Raw genomic sequence first — 23,280 nt, 5'->3', positions numbered from 1 at the left:
CAACTTTTTTTTCATGCCTGCAGTGTAGAACAGAAATGCAGCTTTGGCTCTGCTGTTGCCCTCAAACTGTTATGTAAACAAGTGGGCATTACAAAGCCCCAGACAGCTGAACACCTTCAGGCTATGAGAAGCAAAGGCTCAAACACAAATCAGTGATGCTATGTGAGGCTATACAGATTGCAATGAAGCATGTTCATTTGCAAGAGCTGGTGAAAACTACCAGGAGGATCTTATTCTTAATTCAGCATAAGCAAATTTGTTAATCAGAAAGGGGGATTAATACAGGACAAATCAACCAAACTATGAATTTAACAGCGCTTCTGAAGATAAAGTGTATGCAAAGGGCAAGACTCCAGTACGCACATGCTGTGTAGTCATTTCTAGATTTAAAAACGCCATATACAGTAAGAAGGGTAAGAGTAGTGTCACTGGAGAGTTCAGATAAAGTTGTCAGATATAAAAATTTTCCTAACTGAAATTACATGCAAATTTTGACATGTGTCTTCACTTTCACACAAGAATTGCAGACTTGGGCAGCAGCTGAGGAGAGCAGCCCAATGCTGGTAAAAGCCTGCTAAGGTATCTCAAAGGTTTTCCCCAAGTTTCCCCAAGAAAAAAAAAAATCTCAATTTGTGTAAATATTACATCACTTTCATGGACAAAGCAATTGTTATTCTTCTGCCAAATAGTAATATAAATAAAAAATACCAGGCCTAACATTTCCATCATGGAGGGAAAATATCGCTGAATTTTCTGGGAAGCAAGTTTTTTTCAGTTAAAAGTTATGCAATACTAATTATGCAACCGCTGTAGAATTGCAGACAGCTAAGCCTTCTTTCATACTGTGTCAGAAGAAGCCACTTGCACTTAACATGAAAGTATCAGGGTCTTTCAAACACTCTCTTTGAATGGGCAAAGGCACCCACCCTGAGGGATGCACTCAACCCTGGAAGAATTACATATGAAGACATTTATAGTACCTGATCTGGTGTTTGTTTTTTACTCACACTAAGCTTATTATACAAACTTATTTTAAAACCTGTTATTATTTACTGAGCCCTGTGGTCAACCACATGTCAAAACAAAAACAGATGCATACAAAGCACTGGTAGTGTGCTCCTAACAATTTTTTTTCAATTATATGAACCCAAAGTAGAATGGGGCCCTTTGTGGCAGTTTTATTCCAATCAATTGTGAAGCCTTTCAAAATCCAGCTAAGATCAGATAAGCCCCAAGCTCTATACATCCCACAGGTGTCACAACAGACACTACCCTGCAGCCCTAATGTTTGGTTTTGACTAGTGACTCAATACAGGCATTTTACAGCAGTGAATCTAGGCACTTAATGTTGCCTAAAGACTATGATCACTGCAGCAGTCATATAGCTTATATTAAGTAGGCTGCACATTTAATGATGCTGCTTTGATTATAAGCCTCAGGGTGCTTAACAGAGAAAAAAATAAAAAATGCTCTTTTAAGTTACTCTGGCCATTTTTTAATAGTACTTCCTTCTTTTTATTGTATGAAGCATTGGAAGCCAGCATGCACAATATCCAATTGCATCAGAACACCTCTTAAAAAATTCAATAAAATATACATACACTTTACGCAGTATTTTGTAGGAACATATGATATCTCATTCTTTGCAGTTAGGTTTCTTTCTACAAAACATATATCAACTCTGTTTATTAATATGACAGCCACTCTCATGAGCAAACAGTGCTGAGAAAATTCTCAGCTAAAAACGCCTGAATCTACTTGTAAAGCCTCTGTTATGGCACAGGTTGATACTTGAGAAATAGTCCAAGCTGACAGCTCAGTTAAAAGGTCTCAACACAATAAAAACCACAGCTTTCCTTGGAAAGACACTGTTCAGGTTCACAACTTGATATCAGTCAAGGTTAGACAGGAGAGCAGTACTATGGGGCATTTGTAGTCTAATCTGCTCCTTCAAGTTCCATACACGTATCCCTCATCACACTAACTTTTGAAACAACTCCAAGGAAGCCTGCAATATGAAGTCATTATGCAGTACTCAGTGTCACAGCTGGACACCAAATCTCTCCTACCCGGAAGAAGTCTAAGGACAGCAAAAACCTTAAAATCTGCCATCAGGAGAGAGAGAGCACAGCGGGGATTTTAGGAGGCCACATTCACTGCTACTGGTGTATAGAAACAGAAAGCAACTTCTACTCATCTTCAGAAACCTCCCAATAACCCTCTACAGGGTTCTCCTCCTGCATCATGCTTGATCCATTCCAGCAAATTTAGTTCTTTTCCAGTGTCAGAAATGGAAATGAAATCAGCTAAAGATTTGACCCTGAAGTCTCTTGGGCTCTTCTATCAAACAGTACTTGTGCACTATGAACAAAAGGAAGTATCATCAACATGAAGACAGAGTATATGCACAAGCACATAGGGCTTTATGTTTGAGAAGTTACACTAAGGTGGATTAATCATTAAATGCTCCTTTAGATAGCTCTTAATCTGAAAGCTTCTGCTGCAAACCAAAAGCACATAAGTTATTTTCACTAAACTAAACTGCAATATTTTGGCATTCATGTCATCTCAGGCAATTAACCAACTTGCTTATCCAACTGAACTCTTCCCCTCACTTCTTTCTTCCTACCCCACTTGCAGGACTTGAGGACACCCTGTTCACTTGGAGATGGTGAATCATTACAAGCCAGCAGGCCCACACAGTTCCTCAAAAGACACAAAAGGTATAAAAATAGCTGGTACTAATGAAGCAAGTACAGCGTCAGCAGCCAGATGAGCGTGGGTGATCAGATAAGGGTCTGCTGTTGCAAAGGGCAAATTATTAAGAGAATGTTTCTCTCTCACTTTTTATTAAGCTTTGTTCTTCCTTAGCTGAAATCAGCCCTCTGCAATGCATGATAAATGACACCTGACAAGATTGACTCCTTCTGTAATTGCAAGTTTCATACAGGCTCAGGAAGCAGTGCCTCACTAGAAACTGAAGGTAGAGTGGAGGTGTCACTAAAAAAATAAATAAAGAAAGGCAAAAATAAAGCCTAAAAATAGCCAGGACAACCCACTGAGTATGACTGTGCGGGTATATTTAGCCAGTCTAACACCAACTTTACTTGTTAAAAACACAATCTTACCTTTATGCAAAACAGCTTCCTGTTTCTAAACATAACTTGAGAAACTTGAGAAGATGAGGGGGGAAATTCAGATTTGGAAACTGTCCCCTTTACACTGAGATTAACAAAAGATTAAATGTGAAAAGATTGGGTAGAACTTCTACTGCATTCCAACATCCCATAACAAAGGGGCAAGAGCTTGTTATTAAGGCATCTGCATTCAGCAAATAGGACTAGGAAACAGAAGGAGCAAACACATTTTCAAGTACTTGCAAGTCTTCAAAACAGCACTGATGGGGCAGGCAGTGTTTCACTCAGGCTCCACCCTAGCAGCAGACCTACACTAAGCAGCTACTGATCTCCACTTTGTCCCAAGTTCCACCGTCCCCTCCACAATGGCTGAGCCACCTGTGGTCATGGCAGCACATCTGTGGGCCCCCACTGCAAGCTGGAACGCAAGAAGGATCTGGGAATAAAAGCTGTATTTTAAATTAAAGGTGGGAGGGTATTTTTTTATTTTTGCTTCTAATCCAAAGCATTTCAATAATCAGGTTTACAGCACAGTTCCTTCACCCCAGCACACAGAAAACTTCTCCAAGGACCAGAAATGAGGCTGTGGGAGCTGAAGGAAGGTGGGAACATGCCATGCCAGACCCACTGGCTAATTGCACTGCCCTTGAGAGAAGGCCATGCCCCACTAGAGGCAGAGATGTAGGCCTTCATGCTAATGAGAAGCAGTTGCCCTTTTACAGCTCTATTCTGCAAGCTTCATCTACTCTGAGGCCAGTTTATATCCCTTTATCAGCACAAAGGAGCTATTAGAAAGGGTGTAAATATAACCTACTGCCATCTAAGGCACTCCTACAGTGCTTAATAAAGTGACATGGGTATAAGTGACCATCTGGCCAAGTGATACAGTTTATCTTATAAAAAATATCAAGAAGCCCTTCCAAACATACAGCTGAATTTCTCATTCCCTAAGACATGCACTTACAGGAATTAATGACTGCACCTCTGCAGTGTTTGTATGGCACCTGTTTGCCATCAGGGTGACAGCTGGCATGTGCAGAGGAGTGGAGATGGGAGCTCAAAGGCACTCTATGCACCCAGAAGCAGCCTCAGCCCACCTTGGGCACTCGCAGCCCTTGCTCACAGTGCCACACCTGACTGTATGAGGATCCTTGTAACCTGCACAGGTTTAATGGCTATAGGACATTCCACAGTGAGGCAGTAGTGATACTCAGCAACCTCCATTCTAGGGCAAGTTCATGCTTCAGCGCCACATGAGCTTAGCCCAAAGGAAAGACAAGCCAGGCCCCAAAGGCTCTCTTAAGAGTTTCTGCAACTGTTTAAAGCATATTACTGCAGCATTACCACTGGAAGCAATGTATGTGCCAACTTTCTAGCATTCCATCTGAGCTGTGCAAGGAAATGTTTTTCAATTACAGTTTTTCTATTTAATGTTGTGACTCCTTTGGCTTGAGCTTACATGAGGGTTTTGTTTCATTACTAAGCACTCTTCCTGTGTGGCTCCAAAGACCTCAGATCCACCACTATGGGGCCGGGATTAAGCAAAAATGTGCAGGTTAGTACTAGATCCTTCTCATTTACAACAAGAAAAACTGTAACACACTGCCAACATGCAAGAGTCAATGAAAACAATTATTCTGGCATTACAATTTTTATTTTGTTCTTATTTTGGAATTTTAAAAAATGGTAATTGAATTTAATAAGATTATATATTTAACATTAAGTCCGGTGGGAAATTGAGAGCATGCTCTCTTCTTGACATGCTGTGATTAATACTCACTGATACAACTATGCTTTGTTCAGCATCATAGTTTTGCTTTTTAATCCTATGCCTCAGCAGTAAGTTTAATAGTCACTGATTTTTTTACTAGAATACATAAACACTGAGATGCAAGATAAATCAGTTGATGCCATTATTCTTCAGACAATTTAATTTTCATCTGAAATTAAGAGTAAATGTTATTCTATTATAGAAAATATAAATGTAAAAATAATTATTAGGAGGTTTAAACACTGAAGACCATACTCTGACAGTACATTTATGTTAAGTTAATAAGAGACAAGACCAAATACTTAAGACCATGATGGAACTCTTTAGTTATAATGTTAAAAGGAGAGTGATTGGAACCTAATCCTATCCCCTCTTCACCTAGATTTGGAGGAAAAAAAAATTAAATAAGAGTAATATATCACCTTTTTAGTACTTTACCAATTCAAAGATGAAGAGGAGAAAAATGTACAAAGGAGAAGATGAACTGCGTAATTCAATCTGAAACCAAGAAACAAGCTAACTCAGAAATGATCTGGGGGAAATAAGGACCATGTTGCTCTCAGTTGGATCAGTCTCTGCACCCAGGGAATCCAGTCCTAGGTCAAGGAGGAGCAGGGCATGGAGCTGCAACTTCAGATGGCAGTGAAGGCTCATGCAGAGCTGGTGAGATGGTGGGGCCATGTCCTGTTGAAGGCCATCTCTATCCCAGGCCTCCCAGGCCACGAGATTACCTTCTTGCCTACTCTGCTTCCTGAGTCAGGCTGAGACTCTGTTGGGCTATTACAGAGCTCACCTACTGGGCATTCAAAGGTAGGAAAACATTCTGCTTTCAGTGTAACATGCAACAGTCATGACACAGGCTAGGTAGCGAGGAGAAGTAAAACAAGATACGGTGATATTTTTCTTTTTGATAAGTTCCTGCTGTGGACTTTCTCCATCAGCCAGTGTTTGAACTGTGGGTGTTGGAAAGTTGTTTTCCTACGTGTAAATAACTCCCTCACTTTGGCCTATGTAAGCACATGGCACGGCAGCTCCCTGTACTGTGGGCTGCAGGGCTGCGGTCTCCATAGAGCAACGAGTGCACACTTGATCTTGCACTGAGGGCGGGCGTAGGCCATGACAGCAAATGGAGGTGGTTGTCGCAACATGCTCCAGCGAAAGAGCAGAGGAGGAGGTGACAGGAGCTATGGGGAGGTGGCAAGAGAGGCCGCTAGGTGAGGAGGGGCCACGCTATCTCGCATCTCCCTGCATGCTGCCACAGGTACTCTTCCTGCCACAGCCGCCTCCGGCTGCCCCTGTGCATTGTCACTTTCACCAGCTCCTCTTCCTCCCACTTACCCACCCGGAACGAGCACCCAGCTCTGTGCCACCTCTCTGATCAGCCTCAGCATCTCCCAGCTGCAGGTGATAGAAGCAGCCTACCAAAAGTTAGGATTAACGTTTTATGAGCAATTACAGCAGGTGAGCAGCTTGGCTCGTAATGCCTTCTTTTTCCTTGTGAAGACCTTAGGACGTGGGAGCACACTGACACAAGCCTGGCTGATGCTGAGCACTGACATACATCTCCACTGCTTGGTGAAAGGGCAGGTGCCTCCCCCCCTGGTTAGGTGCCCCCTGTCATTAACTTTCTACCACTAGATCAGCTGATGACACACGTCCTCCTGGCCCCTGTGCGCCCCGTTGACATCTGCGGGCACTGCTCTGTCGGGGCTGCAGGTTTGGGCCCTCGGTCAGATCCAAGCCTGGGGCAGGAAGGCTGAGGAGATAGGATCCACGAGTGAGAAGATGAGAAATAATAGGTATCTGCCCTGCCTGCAGTAATAATTACACTGTATCATTAACAAAACTCGGGTTTCATCATTAACGCGACTTGGGTTTCAAGAGCTGATCTCACCCTGATCATCCTCCAAGTTGCATTCAGCTCTCCTCCCTTCGCTTCCCTTGGAGCTGCATAAGAACCAACAAGAAAGGCTGCTGGTAACTAGTACACCAAACAGAAAGTGCAGGTAAAAATGAGCCATAAATACCACAATCAAACAAGTGTAAAAAATTGCAGATTTTAAATTGCCTGAACCCTGGACAACCTCACCACTGAGGCCTGATCCTGCCAAGAAAATGTAACCCGTTACTTCAAAGTGGTTGAGAGGAAAAGGGTCAACTGTTGGCAGGTGCTGCATGCAGCACAGCTGACATGGCCCTGCATGGTCTGCACCAAAAGGTGTCAGGAAAGTCACAGCTCCTCTCTTAGATCTTAAAACACGAGAAGAACCACCTACATGTTTGCTGTAATGAAGAAGCCAGCTGTCTCTGTCATGGCCCAACTGCTGCAACTAAAGGTCCTTCTTTGATTTTGTTCTTCCACCAAGCTCATCGGAAGAGCTACTGAAATCTTCCAAAGCTTTTTCTCAACCTCAAAGTATGAGATGAAGTTGCCATTTTAATTGTGGATTAGTGAGATGTGCTTGAGTAAAACAGCCCCAAACCCTGGGATGCAATTGCATGGTAAACACTACTCTTACAGCAGAGAGTCTAGTTGCTCTGCTTGCACCAATAAAGAGCTGCTGGTTCATTACACCAAGGTAGAGGAGCTGCTGATCATATCCTCATAAGTTGGAGTATTTGATTGTAGGACTGCTACAGATGGTTGATCCAATATTCAGCCACTTATTTCTGATCAGCAAAACTTATAAGCAAAGATGCTGTCAGTGTGTTACTTTTCTTTATAGCTTTCTTCATGATAACAATTTATTTTTCTCCTCGATTCATTCAAGGATGCCATACCAAATTTTAAGATGAGTTTTGGATTTTAATATTCTATGTAAACTTTCTTAGCAGTAGAAGTAGTAAGGCTTTGTCTGACACAACATCCAGAAGATGCCAGTAGTTACATTGCTGCCCTGATTGCAGGTGCAAAGGGCAGAGGAAGGCCAGAAAAAGGCCAGAAGAGGAAGGCCACAGAAAGGCCAAAAGCACCCACAACTCCTGCTGGCTGCTCAGACCAGGTTTGGACAGGATCAGGCAGATCACATGGGAAGCACAATCCTGTCTCTTCCCATGGGGAAACAGTTTGCTGAGTCACACTAATAGGTCTGTGGCATCTAGTGGACCCTCCTTTTCCAGTTGCAGGCTCCCCAGGCACAGCAGCGTGCCTCTCCTGCTGTTCTTCCACGCTGCTGTGCTCAGGTCTGTCTTTCCACTCCCTTCTCCGCTCATCATATATATCAGATAAACTATTGCTTTACACTTAAGGAACATGTATTTCTGTTTCTTTTGCTTCCCAACCATCTTCAGACTGAATGCATTCTGAATGGAAAACATAAATGTCATTTCAAGCAGATATGTGCCTCAGTAAGCCTGCAAAAGCAGCATATTCACTCAAACTCATACTCCACACGAGTGCACTCACATACAGGCTCAGCTGTACCTGCATAGAGAGGACCCTCTTTCTGATGTTTGCTAACGAACATTTGGCAGGCAGGGACACCACCTAGTTGGTTTATACTTTTTAAGATACAAGGTTATTTGCATTTCTAGATAAAAGGCATTTCTGCGGCTGCTCATAAAATGCAACACACATGAATTCAAAAACCTAAAGGAAAATTTAAAGGTGCAAAGAAGAGTAACTTTTTAAAAAATGGAGCTTGAATCAACTTGTGGGAAAGTTAACAGAAATATTCCATTAGTGAAATGGAAAAGTGGATCAGACCAGCATACTGTAAGCCCTCAAGATAGTGGAAAACTCCACGTGGGATACTTTCAGGAAAACTGCTCAAATGCAGTGCTAGCAACTGTGCTGAGGGTTTGGGGAGGTCAGCTCTTTGCACAGCCAGGACCATGCTCTGCCTTTCACCCAAGATGCTCATCAGGACTGGAAACCAAAAGCTATTTTTCTGACAGGTCATGAATTAAATAATTGCAGCTGGATCTCTTTCCTTCTGCTAGCAATCTCACATGGAAGCAATAAAATTACTGGCACTATAAATTAGTTCTAGATGTGTTTTTCTTTCAATCTCAAAGATGTTGCAAGATATTTTTTCTTTGGTAGAAGTAAATTCAGTAAGCAGGGAGCACCAACCAGCATTAAAAGGAGATTACATCTAGAACCAGAGGTCCCAGTTGTTACAATGCTTTCTACAGGTTCTTCGCCTATGCTAACGCTCTGCTAGAGCAGTCCAGGTAGGAGTAGCAATAACAACAAGGAAAAACATAAATGGGACAGCATTGTTCATTGGCAGTTTCAAGCCCCATTATGGTTGACTCACCCATGAGCAGGTCTGGATCTATAGCAAAGGAAATAGTAAGTGCATGATTGAACAATAGGAAGTTTCAACTTCAAAAAGCGTCTGTACTACGCTACCTGAAAATCAAGCTCATGCTACTGAAATTCCCACCAACACTTTGTCTAATCCTTCCTGTTCTTATTTTTTTCTCTCTACAGTCCGCTGAGCTGCTCTGAGATTATTTTCCTGTAACTTTCAGCACAGGTAGGTACAGAAGGCACAGTGGGCAAGCGCTGAGGACATCTAACGCACAGGAGATTTAACCTTTGCCCCCCATGAGAAATGGATAAAATGCCAGTATGTGTGGACTCTGAATCCTAGCTTTAATTAGAGAGAAGATGAAATCAGACAAACCTACCTCTGCTTAAACACTAGCCTTTCCTCAGTGCCCCTCTGTTTTCCAGAATAGTATTCTTCTTCCTGTTGATGACCATCTATGCAGGTACAGGATCCAAATGCTTTTCCAATGAGACCTCAATATCTGCATGTTGTCTACCTTTCTATTGACAGCTTCCAATAAAAGCCTCCTTTAATGGAGTTGTCCTGACTCACAGGTGTGGGGGGAGAGAAGCTGACCTCGCTGCAGCATCAAGAGTCTTTGACGCATTTTGAGAGGCTGTGGTTTCAGGCCTGAAAGAATTCAGCTTTGTTTTTGACTAAGTTTTAAAAGCTCAACTTCCAAAATATCACCCCATAGCTCCGTGTCAGTTTGCAACTCAATTTTGTTTAGTGGTTCGACATAGCAATATTCGGGGCTTTGGCCATACACTTGGCAGATAAGCAGCACTCACCAGCAGAAGAATTTCTCAGAAACACAGCCACCCAGGCTCCTGGCTGGCTCCACCTCTTGTCCGCCCACTCCCAGTTTCAGACATTTCACATTCCAAAACTGGAAGTGTCTATGCAACATAAGGTCACAGTATTACACAACGCACCCCGCTCGTTCTAAGAGCTACTGCATCCTCAAAAGTACACCAACTACAACAGCAAGAGAGCTGTTTACAATGAATTTCCATCTGAGTGGGAGTGTTTTCTCCAAGAATCTTATAACAAGGACATAAAGTGTATGACTCTTCCCTGTGTTTGATACATTTTTTACTGAGATGGCGCTTATTTAATACTGCTACATCTGCATTCCTTCCTCTTTAAGCTGCCCTATTAAAAATTGGGATTTAATTTTTACACTTCCCCTAAGTATTTTTATGCTGCATAATTTTAGCACATGCCAAACAGAACGATTTCTGTCTATCTTAAATTTAGAACTGAGGACATTTGTAACTTTCGCAATGCAACCATGAAATACAACTGATTGTTGTCAATGTGGGTTTTGCTAAATGCTTTTTTTTTTTTAAATAATGTAATGGTCTGAATAACTTCTGTGATCATTCTTTCACATAGTCTTTAAATTCTAACAGGTGAATGAAAACTCCAGTTTCAATTACCACTGAAGAACATTTTACCTAATACAGCGTGTGAAAAGTAAGACAAGTTTTGTTTTTTTTTCCCCCAGTGGACATTCATAGGTAGAAATGGTGTTGTCACATTTTATCTTTGAAATTGTGTTCAGATTTTCAACTACAGTTAAGTCTTAGCTGTTAGTATGGAAAGTGTATTTGACTTTCTCTTGAATGCCAGAGTTATATTGTCATCTGCCAAAGGCATTTTTTGACATATTTAAATAAAAAGCTGGACTAGTTAAAACTACCATGGCAAAACCATAGAGTGAGAGGGTAAGAGAAACAAAAAGAATCCTATGAAAGGAGCAGAATAAGGGGCAAAGGAGGTCTCTTGCACTTCTCATTTTGTTAGATGCACCATGCTCTGCTGGGGGAAGGAGTAGCATGAGACTTTTGTTCTGAGTCATTCATTTGGAAGATATAATATGATTAAGAGTCAACTGCCCTTCATCCCACGGAAGAGATACTTAAAACTGAGCTAATGGTTTAAAGTTACTTAGCTCCCCTTTGGTCCCTGAGCAAGCAAAAGGTTAGACTGTAATATTTAACCACAGCTCCCATGCATTTCTGAGAAGCACAGGGGACACCGTCTGAAGGAAAGTCAGACATCTGCCATGCTGTTTCCTGTGTACATGAGGTGGAGAAACCTCTGCCCGTCTCCAGTCTCATGTAGACAGAGAGCTTCCTCCCATGCAGTAGCTGTCATACAGCATGCTTTCCTTCTGTGGGACAAGTTATATTTGAGGACAGCAAAGGGACTAGTGTTCTGTGCATGCCACCTGCCACGATCAGTAAATCTGCAAGATCATCACTGTGCAATATAGGCAAAGGTTTGGTGCTTTCAGTAGGATTGGCAGCATGTCTACATAAACGCAGGATGAAGAACCACTGAGGGACAGCAAGAAAAAGGTTAATAAGACTGGAGACACAGTACCATAAGGGGAATACAGCATCTATTACAAACCTTGATGAACTATTCAAAGGGTTACTTTAAAAAGTAAAAGAAATATTTGTGATACATGCATTCATTATTTTAACTTTCATCCATAAGAGGTCACTGTGTGATTCAGTGAACACCTTCGTGTCAGCAGCATTCCCCTCCCTTCCCACATGCTCAGCACCAGGTGTCCAGTCATCTCCAGTAACGTCCTAGCTATTATCCAGCTGCCTTCTGCAGGGACAGATAGAGCAATAAAGCAAGAATCATGTAGGTGTCCTTCAAGCACTTTGATCATGTGACCTTAGCCAATTTTACAGTTACTTGAATGTACTTACTTTTCATTCCTCATTAATCTCAAATGGATCCAAGAGTTTTACAACCACTGTGGACATTTTAAATAACTGGTAAAAAATATAGAAAATTTTGGGAGGCTGATGTTCAAAAGCAAAGATATCAGCTCACAGGCAGGCAGTGCAAGTCCCAGGGACTGCAAACTCAATTTTTTAGCCTGTTTCATCAAGATGTTGCTTGGTTAGTAGGGTGTAGACATTTTTTTTACCAGAGTGACTCCAGTATACAGTGGGACATGCAGGCCTGTCAAGGTGACCTGCCAATAGGAACTTTTAAAGCATTAAGTTTCTGTATTGCCATTTGCCATGAGATGAGAAGGAGTAATAGACAGATGCAACTTAATGACAACTGAAAACATGTTAGCAGAATTCAGCTCATCAAATATCTTCTTCACGAATTAGGGTGACTTAAAGGGAAGTAGTTCATTCAGAGATTTCCATGAGAGAACAAAAGCAAAAAAAAAAATCTGCAATACCTGCAATACAGAAATTTTCCAGTGGAAAACTTGTTCTTATGGAAATTCCTCTTTCAATTGATAACCTTGTTGTTTTTATGGGAAGCTCCTCCATAGCTGTAGGCACAGCCCTCATGCTGAGAAGTTTAAAAGCAGCTCTTATCGGCCGTGCCCCCATCAGATAAACTGATGGACTGGAACCCTCATCTTTCCCTTCCTCCCATGCAAACACGGAAGCGCACAAGCAGTCTCACTGCAAGTACGACAGCATGTTGACCTGCAGCCACAGTACTCATCTAATTACAGACAAGCATGTGGAAGGATGCTTGAAGGACTGATCTTTTAATGTCCCAAATCAAGATTAAATACAGGCTCTTATGCATAAGCTGTCCTTAATGCTGTGATACTGGTAAAGCTGCCACTGACTTCAGCAAAATTTTCACTAACACAAGAGATTCCAGGCTTGGGAAAGCCTTAAATAAAGCTCCTTAGAGCCTGACTGCATCACAGACAGGGAACCTGCACCTGACTTTTACATTACTGTACAAATACACCTAAATCATGGTTGCAACTCCAATGCTATTGTTTTACACTGGCTTAAACCAGTCACTCAGGACTACACACTCCATAGCTAGCATTACAATGAGAAAGACAAACATTTTTAGTGAGTTTGCTAAGGGTCTTCTAAATTTGCATCAGGAGCACTGAGTAAGAATCTCCTTTACAGAGCAATATTAGAAAAGGATAAACCATTCACTATGATGTATTTTCTATCAATCTCTTTAGCATGAACCATACTGTGTAAATAGGCTAGAGATCACATTTATGGCTGTGCTGAAAGTATCCCAGCAAGTCAGAGGAACAAAAAATCTGTTAGAGTAGGCAGTTCAGAAAGAGGTACCCAGTTCCGAAGTCATTCACCTAAACTTCTAAAGTGAATTACAGTAATTCCATACAAGCCTTGTATTTTCACACCAATGCATTTTTTAATCCCAGATAAAACACAGATCCCTTTGGGAGAAAAAAAAAAAAAGTGAATTCTACTGGAAATCTTAGACTTGTCTTCACAACTTACAACAGCGTATCTTGCCTCATTACCGACTACCTTCCAGCCTATGCAGGCTATCCAACAGAAGAGTGATCCAGCATCCCCAACACGGAGCTATGTGGAGGGGTGGAATATCATGAGACTGGGACAGAATCAGCTGCCTGCCTGCCACTGCAGGCTGTGAGGTGAGGGAATGGACACAGGCCACTGCTCAGCTGCTACAGTGACCTTCAGCTATGCTGTTCTGTGTTGTGAATGTGCCCTGAGGCCACACTCGTGTTTCTAAACTGCGTGCTTTCTTGGCTATATGCAACACTACACACTGAGTTCACACGCATATACAGCCCCTTGTCCATACTGCACACAAGGCCCACAAGTTCCTCACTGCTCCAAATTGCAAAATGACCAGCCTGTTACATCAGGTTTACTGCTGCTCTGCACAGAAGGAGCACAGCAACAACACATGCTAAGACATTCTGCATGGCTGCAAAAATCATACATGCTGAAGTGAAATTACTGAGATTGATTAAAAAACCACCATCTCTCCACCAAAATGAGTTGCACCTTCGGAACACAGTAGTAATAAGATACAGTCACAATGAAAATGTTACTGATACATCCTTTTTTACTGAAGTGGCATGAAGGATGTTTATTTTCAGTCAGCCGTCTGAAGGAATACCCCACATGCTAGATAGATAGTGTCATGCTATGCAAGTTGTCTTTTCCAGTATCTAGCAGAGAGAGCTCTACTGCACTGAAGCACATGTGGTAAGAGCACTGGGCCCAGGCTCTTCTTCATACTCTCGGCATACCTGTTGCTATCACACAGCTGCTCTCAAGTCTACAGTTTCCTGTGCAGTACAAACTGCATACCACTTCCCCTACAGAAAAAAAAAAAAAAAAAGCATTGCTTGCTTTTAATTGACGATGGAAATACTGTCATATTTTCCACTAGCCAAGCTTGAAACCATTACTGAACGAACCTTCATTAATTTTTCCACAACATTTTGCAGAAATGTCAGGAAACAGCTGCACCAGAAATGATTAACTGTCCTTATCATTCATGTTTCACTGGCCAACTTGAAACTATACAGTTTTTCTTCTTCTAGTACTCTATACTCAATGACTTTTTTTGTTATTCTTTAGTTGAATATCTCAGCACACCACTTTTTCTTCAAAAGTACCCAATTACGCAGGTTTAGTGGTACACAGACATTTTACGATCTGTGGAAGAATTTACACAGTTTGGAGCTGCATACTTCTAGGAAAAGATTTCTTCCTGCAGATCACTCAGCTGTGTCTTTCTTGGATCAAATTCAATTAAATTCATGAGTCAGATTGTATTTGCCAGTTAGACCAAATTCATTACATAGACAAACTTTTCTTGCTGTGTCTTCTTTCCTCTCCTGTCCTACTCCTTTCCTTTTTCCTCTTCTCTCCCCACACTTTATCTCTCATCTCTTCTTGGAGTTATACCACGTGTCAAAGCTTATCATACAATGTTCTGTATGTTTTCTGGCAAATACAAGTGGAATAGTGTGCTTCATAATTCCAAACACGCAGCCACTGAGATGCTGAAGGCGTGGTACAAAATAGAGTGCAGCCATCTGGAGATAACTGCTAGCATAGATCTGAGATTCCCAGCTGGCTAAAACTTTGCAGCCTCGGAACTTAGCAAAGCATTTATGAGCAAAAGAATCCTCTAACACCAATTTGCACACTGCAGTGGATAATATGTATCTTTTCAAAAATGTAAGTTCTTCAGATTTCCGATGAGAACACAGCGACTAGAAGCAAGGTTCGTAGGATTACTTTTAAAGATCTACATAACACAAAAGTTTCTTGTTTACATTTTGAAATATTTAATTTAGCATTACTACACTACATCCCATGTTAAATTAATTCTGCATATTTGTCACTAGCAAATTTAAAACTGCAGTTGTTCACTCTATGTCTGCATTGAAGCTACGGGCCTTGCATATGCAATCTCAGGATATATTTAGGCAGAGGAAAATGTGTATGTGAAAAGGTATATATATGTACTCGAAGTTACGTGAAAACAATCCCACCAGGTGTGGTTCAGTGTAAATAACATTATGACGTCCCTTCTGCAACAAAAAGAAGGTTATTTACAGAAACTGGATAGGCATATAAATGGAGGTTTATCTAGGTATTATAGAGGAAGAATCCTTTGTGATGTCCTGTTGTTCAATGCGATTTGCATCTCTTGCTTTTTAAAATTGTCTTTCCACAGCAGTGTGCATGGCAGAACATGATTCACAAGCAGCTCTACTCAGAAAGAGCCAGACGCTGATGTCCTTACCCTATGCGAGGTAAACTCATGAATGTTTTCATTGTCTTCAGCAGGTTTACAGCTGTCAGAATCTGGCTCAGAATCTCTAACGTGGGTCAGTATTACTATTAAATTGGTGCAGTGCTGGCTACAAAACAGATCTGTTTTTAAATTACTCCAGCAATATATTTGCTTAGATAGCAGAAATGGCAGTACACTATATTCTATTTAAAATATTCATGAATATATTTGGATTCTATTTACAATAAATGAAACACTGCCAAAAGTACCCAGGTTTTTAAGGATTCAGTTTTATAATATGCAGTGCTGAATTTCTCCTTCACAATATCCTTACCTGTCTCTGTTCTAGTTTAAAAGCAATAGCTTGCAGTGTCAGAGGATTTCAAGGACTGTGTCCTTCCGATGCATGGCATGTTAATACACTACCCGCTATTGAGTGCAAGTCATAGTGTCCATTTCTGCCTCTGCCAGATGTTTTCAAGTATCTTTCTTCTACCTCAGACTGTCAGAAAACTAGCAAATAAATGTGTTGCCCCACTAGTCTTCTCAGGGAAGAAGAAACATGTTTTTCTCTCTGACTAATAGTGGGACAAGAAATGAGTGTTCTTCTTTCTCGCCGCATTTGCACATCTTGAGCTCAAACCACCACCACTGAAGCACAGCCTTCTGTTCACACACTCAGCCATGAGCAGCAGGATCTAGGGGTAATGCTAAAACAAAAAGAGAGACCTTGAACTTGCTTCACCTTTTGCACAGTCATTTATATTTGGGCAAAGTGGATAACAGCTCCTTTAGCACTAGTGTAGTGGCATTTTATGCTCGCCAGGCATTCACTTTACCCAGGTATAAATAGCAAAAGGTTTCAGACAGTAGGGAATTGGGACCAATATCCTCAAAGGATTCTCAGCTAAAATAGAGTGGCTAGTCCTGCATATCACAGCTTGTGCAATCTCTCTCTGCTGCAAGAATCATGCCCTCCAGGGCACTCGGGACTGCTGGTTTGGCAGCATTGCATGCTCCTGTCTTCAGGGGAAACGTGCCTTCCTATTGCCCTGCATAGCAGTGGGATCACGCTGCAAGTTTACACTCATAAAGCAGGCAATATAGGGTTCGGTTTATTAATGTGAGCCTTTCATTAGCTTACACAGCATATATACTACTCTTCCAGTATTAAGTGCTAGCTTTAATGTTGTTAGCACACAAGGTAGTGATACATATTATCACAGTTACAATAACATTTCTCTGACTTATGTTAATTGAGAGCATCTATTCTAAAGTTCAGCTGTCTCAAATGAAAAAGTAAAGCACAATATTACTAGGCTGACACATTATAAGGGGAATTCTCAGCATACAAGAGAGCCGCAGCAACAAGGGCCCAATGCATAGAAGTACCGTTAAGTTACACACTAATGAAACCTGAAAAATGTATGCTAAAAGCCCATTTCAGAGGATGGGCACCGAAGTTCTCAGCTTTCCACTTAAATCCTGCCTGGTGAGTTGGGACATGGCTAGTTTTCCATACTGCAGTATTCCAGTACTCCTGCTTATAAAGTTCACACACCATTAATGCTTCCCAAACTGGGAGCAGAGCTCAGGGGTGCATCAGGACAGTTTGTTTCCCTGCTGAACTTTCATTGTAAATTCTACAGGTGAGGATAATGAATTGTTTTCTGCCAGCATGTTCCCTGGTAACACTCTTCTCATCCATCTCTGATCCTAGGCTACATGGGAAGATCCCAGCTCTCAGAGACTGCAGAGGGGAAACAGAGTGATGCAGACTGACACAACTCTGATGTGGATTCAAAAGAAGAAATATCCCATATAGCACCACCGTGGACAGCAGAATATTTGGGATCAGTTCCAGGTTTGAGAAAAGGTTTAAGCCCATTTCAATTTAACCCTCCTCCACTCCCTCCTTCAGTTCATTCAGAATGAAATACAGGTCCAATCCTGTTTACAGTTCTGAAAAAATTGGGAGTTTTATGCCAAAAGACACTATGTATTTTCTTTAAACACCTTCTCCTGAGATCATCATGTACAGAAGACATCAGAGATTCTCATGCTATATGTCTAGCTCTTGGGGTTACAGATAAATATTAAAAAATTTAAAAAAGAGAGGGCCAATGAGAAGGATGAAATATTTCCCTAACTTTTCACTATTTTAAGTCAGTCATGTTAAATTCAGAAGGGTAACATAACTCTCTAAACACCAGGGAGGTGACAGTACACAGAAGATTAAAGAAGAGGAGATTCTCGGTGTTGCGACAAAGTACCTCTGTCATTTACAGTACAGTTGCTGAGACAAAGCTAATGTGAAACCTGTCCAACCTGTGACTACCAACTCAAACATAGAGCTGCCATGAGCAGCAGAACACAGACCTTTGCCTGACAACACAAACTGGCCTCTGTAGTATATAATACCATAGATAACTGCTACTGAGAATCCACCAACTGTAAGTGAACTTGGGTATCATGATACCACGCTGTCATCATTTTCATAACCGTAGTTTGCATGAATCCACGTGTTCAAGACCCAGAGGAAAAAACAAACCTTAATTTTGAGAAGTATCATCAATGGTGCACTTGAAATACCAAGATGGTCAAAAGAAATCACCAGATTATAATTCAAGACCATTTAAAAATTAAATAATGATTTTAAAAAAACCACAACAATACCTCTTTCAGATATCAAAACCTCATTCACCATTTTTTTTTAAAATTTTAGACAAATACATTTTTCTGCCTATTTCTTTCAAAAAGTGTGCTCCTTGGAATCTTGAAGCAAGAACTGCATAAAGAAGGGAAAGTGGCAAACCAAATATATGGTGAAAGCAAAGACAGCACTTCTGAATTAAAAAAAAAAAACACAAAACCTTTCCGGAAAGAGAGATGCCTCTGGTTTCAGCATGAGGTGACAAAAGGACATGTAATCAGTTGCTATTTAAGTGTGAGTGATCTCTGCTTGAAGCCCTCTGAGAACAAAAAAATGTTCACTGAGGTCTGCTCCCAAGTTCATCTGAACCCATCCTTTCCTTGTTCTCCTACCTGTCTATTGCGTTCAAAGGTACACGTGAATAATGGTTCCAGTCAAGGCAATTTGGTTCACCACTCCAGCAAATATGGCTGTCCACACTCTCCTCCACCTATTTAGAAAACAAGTATGAAGGATTTTTAAGGACTTTTGTCAAGTCATCTTGCTGCTTGATTTTTTTATCCTGGCACATGCTAAGGCATTGGCTACTCTAATACAAATAGGAACTTCAGAGATTCAGTCATAGTCCTTCTCACTCCCTAGGTATTTTTCCCTCGGAGCAATGTGACACCAGCAATCAGTATTAGTTCTGGGGATTCCACCTTGCAGTCATCTACAATGCATGTCAACTAAAAATATTCTGAAGTGAAAACTAGACTTACAAGACCAAGACCAAAAGGTATACACAATGATTTACTTTCAGACATACAAATACACCAAGCAGAATAAACATAGAAATTATGGTAGTGCCTTGGTAGTCTATTCATCTTTGAGAGTTACAGTAACATATGTTTTTAATAACATATATTTTTAATTAAATATAAATATTTTCCTGTCTTTAAATCAGAGCAGTGCAATTATCTCTCACGCCACTTCTTTGCTGCCTTGCACTGTGCTCTAAAGGTGGGATCACCTCGCTAATACCAAAACAACACATCTTCAGTGATCTTCTAGGGACCACATAATCAAACAGGTGTGAAGCACAGATTACCACAACCCACACTTTGCTTGGGGTCCTTTCTTCCAGGCCTCCCTGTGTCCTTGAAGACCTCTACATGAAATGCTACTGCAGGCTACATGCTAGGGATGAGCAATGAGGTGGGCACTCCAGGGTGGATGTACTCCTGGAGAGAGAAGCACCCCAGGGAGTTCCTGAACAGTGACATGATGGCACAAGGTCCCAGGGAGAGGTCCTGTGTGTCTTTTGTCCTGCCCTTTGCCCTGCCATGTCCCATGGTGCGTGGCCGCAATGCTGCTGGCTGACCACCCTCATGAGGTATCTGGGTCTCTGCAGCAGGAGCTGCCCATTCCTCGCAGGCTTACAAACATTGTGGACAGAGGACTCTGACAGGGAAATGCCCAACTCAGTGAGCTGGACCTGTAGATTGATGGCCATGGCCTAATCATATCCCCATAGAAGCAGGCAGCAAAACTCTCTGGGTTTCCATGAGCACAAGGCCTGCCCATGCTGCCCCATGCACTGGGCAAAGACTGATCAACATGCTATGGGTATGCTTCATGCCTCCATGCTTCCGTCAACAGCAGAGTGCAGATGTAAGCTGAGGGAAACAGTGCCAAAATTTGAATGTTGAGGAAGGTCTGGAATGAGTTAGTAAAAAAAGGCATATGCTTATATTTTCTGCTGTAATGTTTGCTATCAGCAACAAAAACAAACATCAAATGATAATGTGTTACTAACTGGCAATGTCAACAGTGGTCTATATAGGCATCTGAGTATATAAAATAACATATGCTCTGGCTCCAGACCCTAACACTTTATCACATCAATATACAGCTTTCTAGGAAATTAATCTGGATGCAGAGCCAGGAACCACTTTTCAATCTCTGAGCAGACAGGACCCAATATGCTTTTAATCTATGGGTGAAAGCAGGGCAAGGCTGGACTCAAGGGCAAAACCCTGTTTACAGCAGAGCCAGTATTTCACTCTCTGTTTTTACAACTAGACTGAGAAAAGTTCCTGTCAAAAAAAAAAACAAAGCAAAGCAATAAAGAAGCTGTGAGTTGTTATTAGCCCATTCTTCTGTAAAACCTAGGGGTGCTCCAAATTTCAGCTTGCTTCTCCTGGTAATAAACAGATATCCTCCAGCCCCTAAGCATGCAGCCCCACATCTTCCCCTTTCACAGAGGCCTAACTGGCTTTATTGACAATGGTTACACTTGCACAAAGTTGTTTTTAATGAATATACATTGCAAATCTGTTTATGTAGTCCCCAACCCAAAGACAAGGGGGTCATTTATGCTAAATCCAAGCAGGAGCAGAGGGGCATTCCATTAAGAGACAACAAAATCATAACAGAAGTATGTAATTTACAAAATAAGCTTTTAACTGAGGGGAGCCAGCATATTCCCTCATGTGGTAGACTTCGATGTCTTCAGCAGCATTCGTCAAAAGATACATCAGGATCTGATCCAAGTGTGAAAGACTCCCACTGACTTCAGTGAAGGTTGGATCTGTTTCTGAGTATATAAAAAGCTTACTCTTTACTTATAATTAGGTTAAATATTATTCAAAGCAAGATCAGTTTAAGGACAGTATGATTTTGTCTAATCAGTACTATTGTATATCCTTACTAACTTAACAACCCTACAGCAATGCTTGAGCTTGCAAGCAGGACGTAGTCTGAGGGAACAGCTAACCTACAATGCCTTTAACAACCCCAGACAATGCAAGTGTCATCAAACAGAATGTTACTGCCCAATTACAGCTTCCAGAGGCTTTGTTGTGATACTAAACCCAGAACTTTTAATTAGTTTTTATCATCGAGTTAGTAAAAACTTGTGCAATACTTTGTTATTTGGAAGCAAAAGAAAACAAATTTCTTAAACAATTACCCACCAAAGAAAGGCAGCAACGCAGCAACCATTGCAGATCATTTGCTAGCATTTGGACATATCTGGTCAAGACTGTTTTACTCTACTGCTGTTGTTTGCCATCCATGGAGACTAAGTTAAACAAGTGCAGCAGAAGGGGAATGAGAGTATGAGAAACACGGCATGACTAGGAAGACTTTTTCCAATTTGAACTTTGTAGCTTATACTCTCAGTGATGAGTGTTTTACACAGGACCTGGAAACACAAAAGTGGAGGTACTCTGATGATGACTCTTACATTTGCTTTTGAAAAGAGTGCTAGATTCTCCCTTGGCAGTTCCAGTAGTCATTTTGTGATTGTACAGCAACATGTTTAGCAGTGAAATAAAAATGTAGCAGTAGCATACATGCTAGTAGTCATCTGACCATAAAGGTAAATTCATTTAATTGATCAACAAGAACCTTGTTTTATATTACTTCTTATGTATCTGTTACACTGTCTGTATTAGGTTAGTTGAGGGGGTACTAGAGGAATATTCCTGTGCACTTTACAAGATAAAAAAAAGTACCAGAAATCTCATGTGTATTTTAATGAGATAATAAGTTTAAGGAAAACAACTGGCAAATATTTATTTTGCTGCTAATTAATCTAAGGCTTTGAAATAGCAAAATAAATGGGTAAAATTGTCTCAAGAGCACAAAGGACAAATAAAGCCTTGCCTGCGTTACTCCTTAACTTGCTTACAGCAAGTATAATTCCAGCAGACTGTATCTTATCATGGGAAGGGAATTCACCTAACGATTCAGTTTGACCAGGTCTATAAGAAAGCCAGACACCATTTAAATTGCAGCCGTGTTCCCAGACGGTATAAGATAATTCAAATCAAAGAAGATTCACACAACTTGGGTAGAAAAATGTGTATACTTTAGTAGCTTGCTCTCCCAGAGCTCTAACTCATGGCTTGTAACTCAAAGCACTAAGGCAATACACAAATCTCCCACTTCTTTTCCACATGGTCAACCTCCCTTTAGATATGTGGAACAGTTTGTGTGGACTTTCTAATGCTCTCTTTGCCCTCTTTCTCCTTTTCAAACTCAAAGCCCGGAGATTACAGTCCTTTATGGGAGGAGTAAGAATCTCCAGACTGACATCAGTCTCCATCTCAGAATTTACTCTCTGAATGGGCAATATTTTACAGTTACCACTCCCCAAACAAAGCAGAATTTATTATACACACAATTTGATAGCTATAGCAGCTTACACTGGAAGTAAAAATGCCTACCTACCTACTTGAAGAAGGTAAAAGCCACATCATGTTTTAAATTCACTTCACAGGATCAATGGCAGAACACAACCATCTAAGAAATGATGTTCACATCCTGATCAAATGCAATCATACTATATGCAATCAAATTTGGAAAAAGTGAAAGAAAATTTTTCCCATCATTATGCTGATGTTCTCACTTTACGTGCTCACACAAATCGTCTGCGAATAGATGAATTAAAATACAGCGTCTCTACCTTTTCCCTCTTAATTCCAGGTCATTCTGGCAGCTCTGGCAACTACAAGCAGTTTGCTGAAATTTATGGATCAAATCTTGAACTACCTCCAAATTTAAAGGGATAATTATTTTCAATAGAATTTTTCTGTGCTGTGAATGTTTTAATCTTCATTACTGAAACAGAAACTATTTACCTTTCCTTGTTTTCAACTTTTTCTTTTTCAGTAGGATTGTGATGGTCTATTAAAATTTTGTTTATTCACAGCTTTTCTTCAATTTTTGGTATTTTGGTTCCTGCATGCTAGCTAGCACCATGCTACAGATCCAGACACAAAGAGCACCAAGCAATTAAAAAAAAAAAACACAAAACCTTTCCGGAAAGAGAGATGCCTCTGGTTTCAGCATGAGGTGACAAAAGGACATGTAATCAGTTGCTATTTA

General features: G+C 41.0%; 1 protein-coding gene across 8 annotated transcripts in view; it reads right to left on the bottom strand.

Moving 5' to 3' along the window:
- Positions 1-23,280, bottom strand: part of HIVEP2 (human immunodeficiency virus type I enhancer binding protein 2) — a 133,377-nt gene that overhangs the window by 33,617 nt on the left and 76,480 nt on the right. For 5 of the 8 annotated variants that reach the window (XM_021389525.1, XM_021389524.1, XM_021389529.1 and 2 more), the window contains one exon: positions 18,798-18,895. The exons of the other annotated variants lie outside the window; for them this stretch is intronic. The gene's annotated coding sequence lies outside the window, so the exon portion shown is untranslated. The remainder of the gene's footprint in view (positions 1-18,797; positions 18,896-23,280) is intronic. 8 annotated transcript variants of the gene reach the window in all.

Source organism: Numida meleagris, chromosome 3 (assembly GCF_002078875.1).
Source record: "Numida meleagris isolate 19003 breed g44 Domestic line chromosome 3, NumMel1.0, whole genome shotgun sequence".
Taxonomy (NCBI): Eukaryota; Metazoa; Chordata; class Aves; order Galliformes; family Numididae; genus Numida; species Numida meleagris.
Note: the sequence above shows the minus strand (reverse complement) of the source record. Positions and strands in the feature narration are given on the sequence as shown.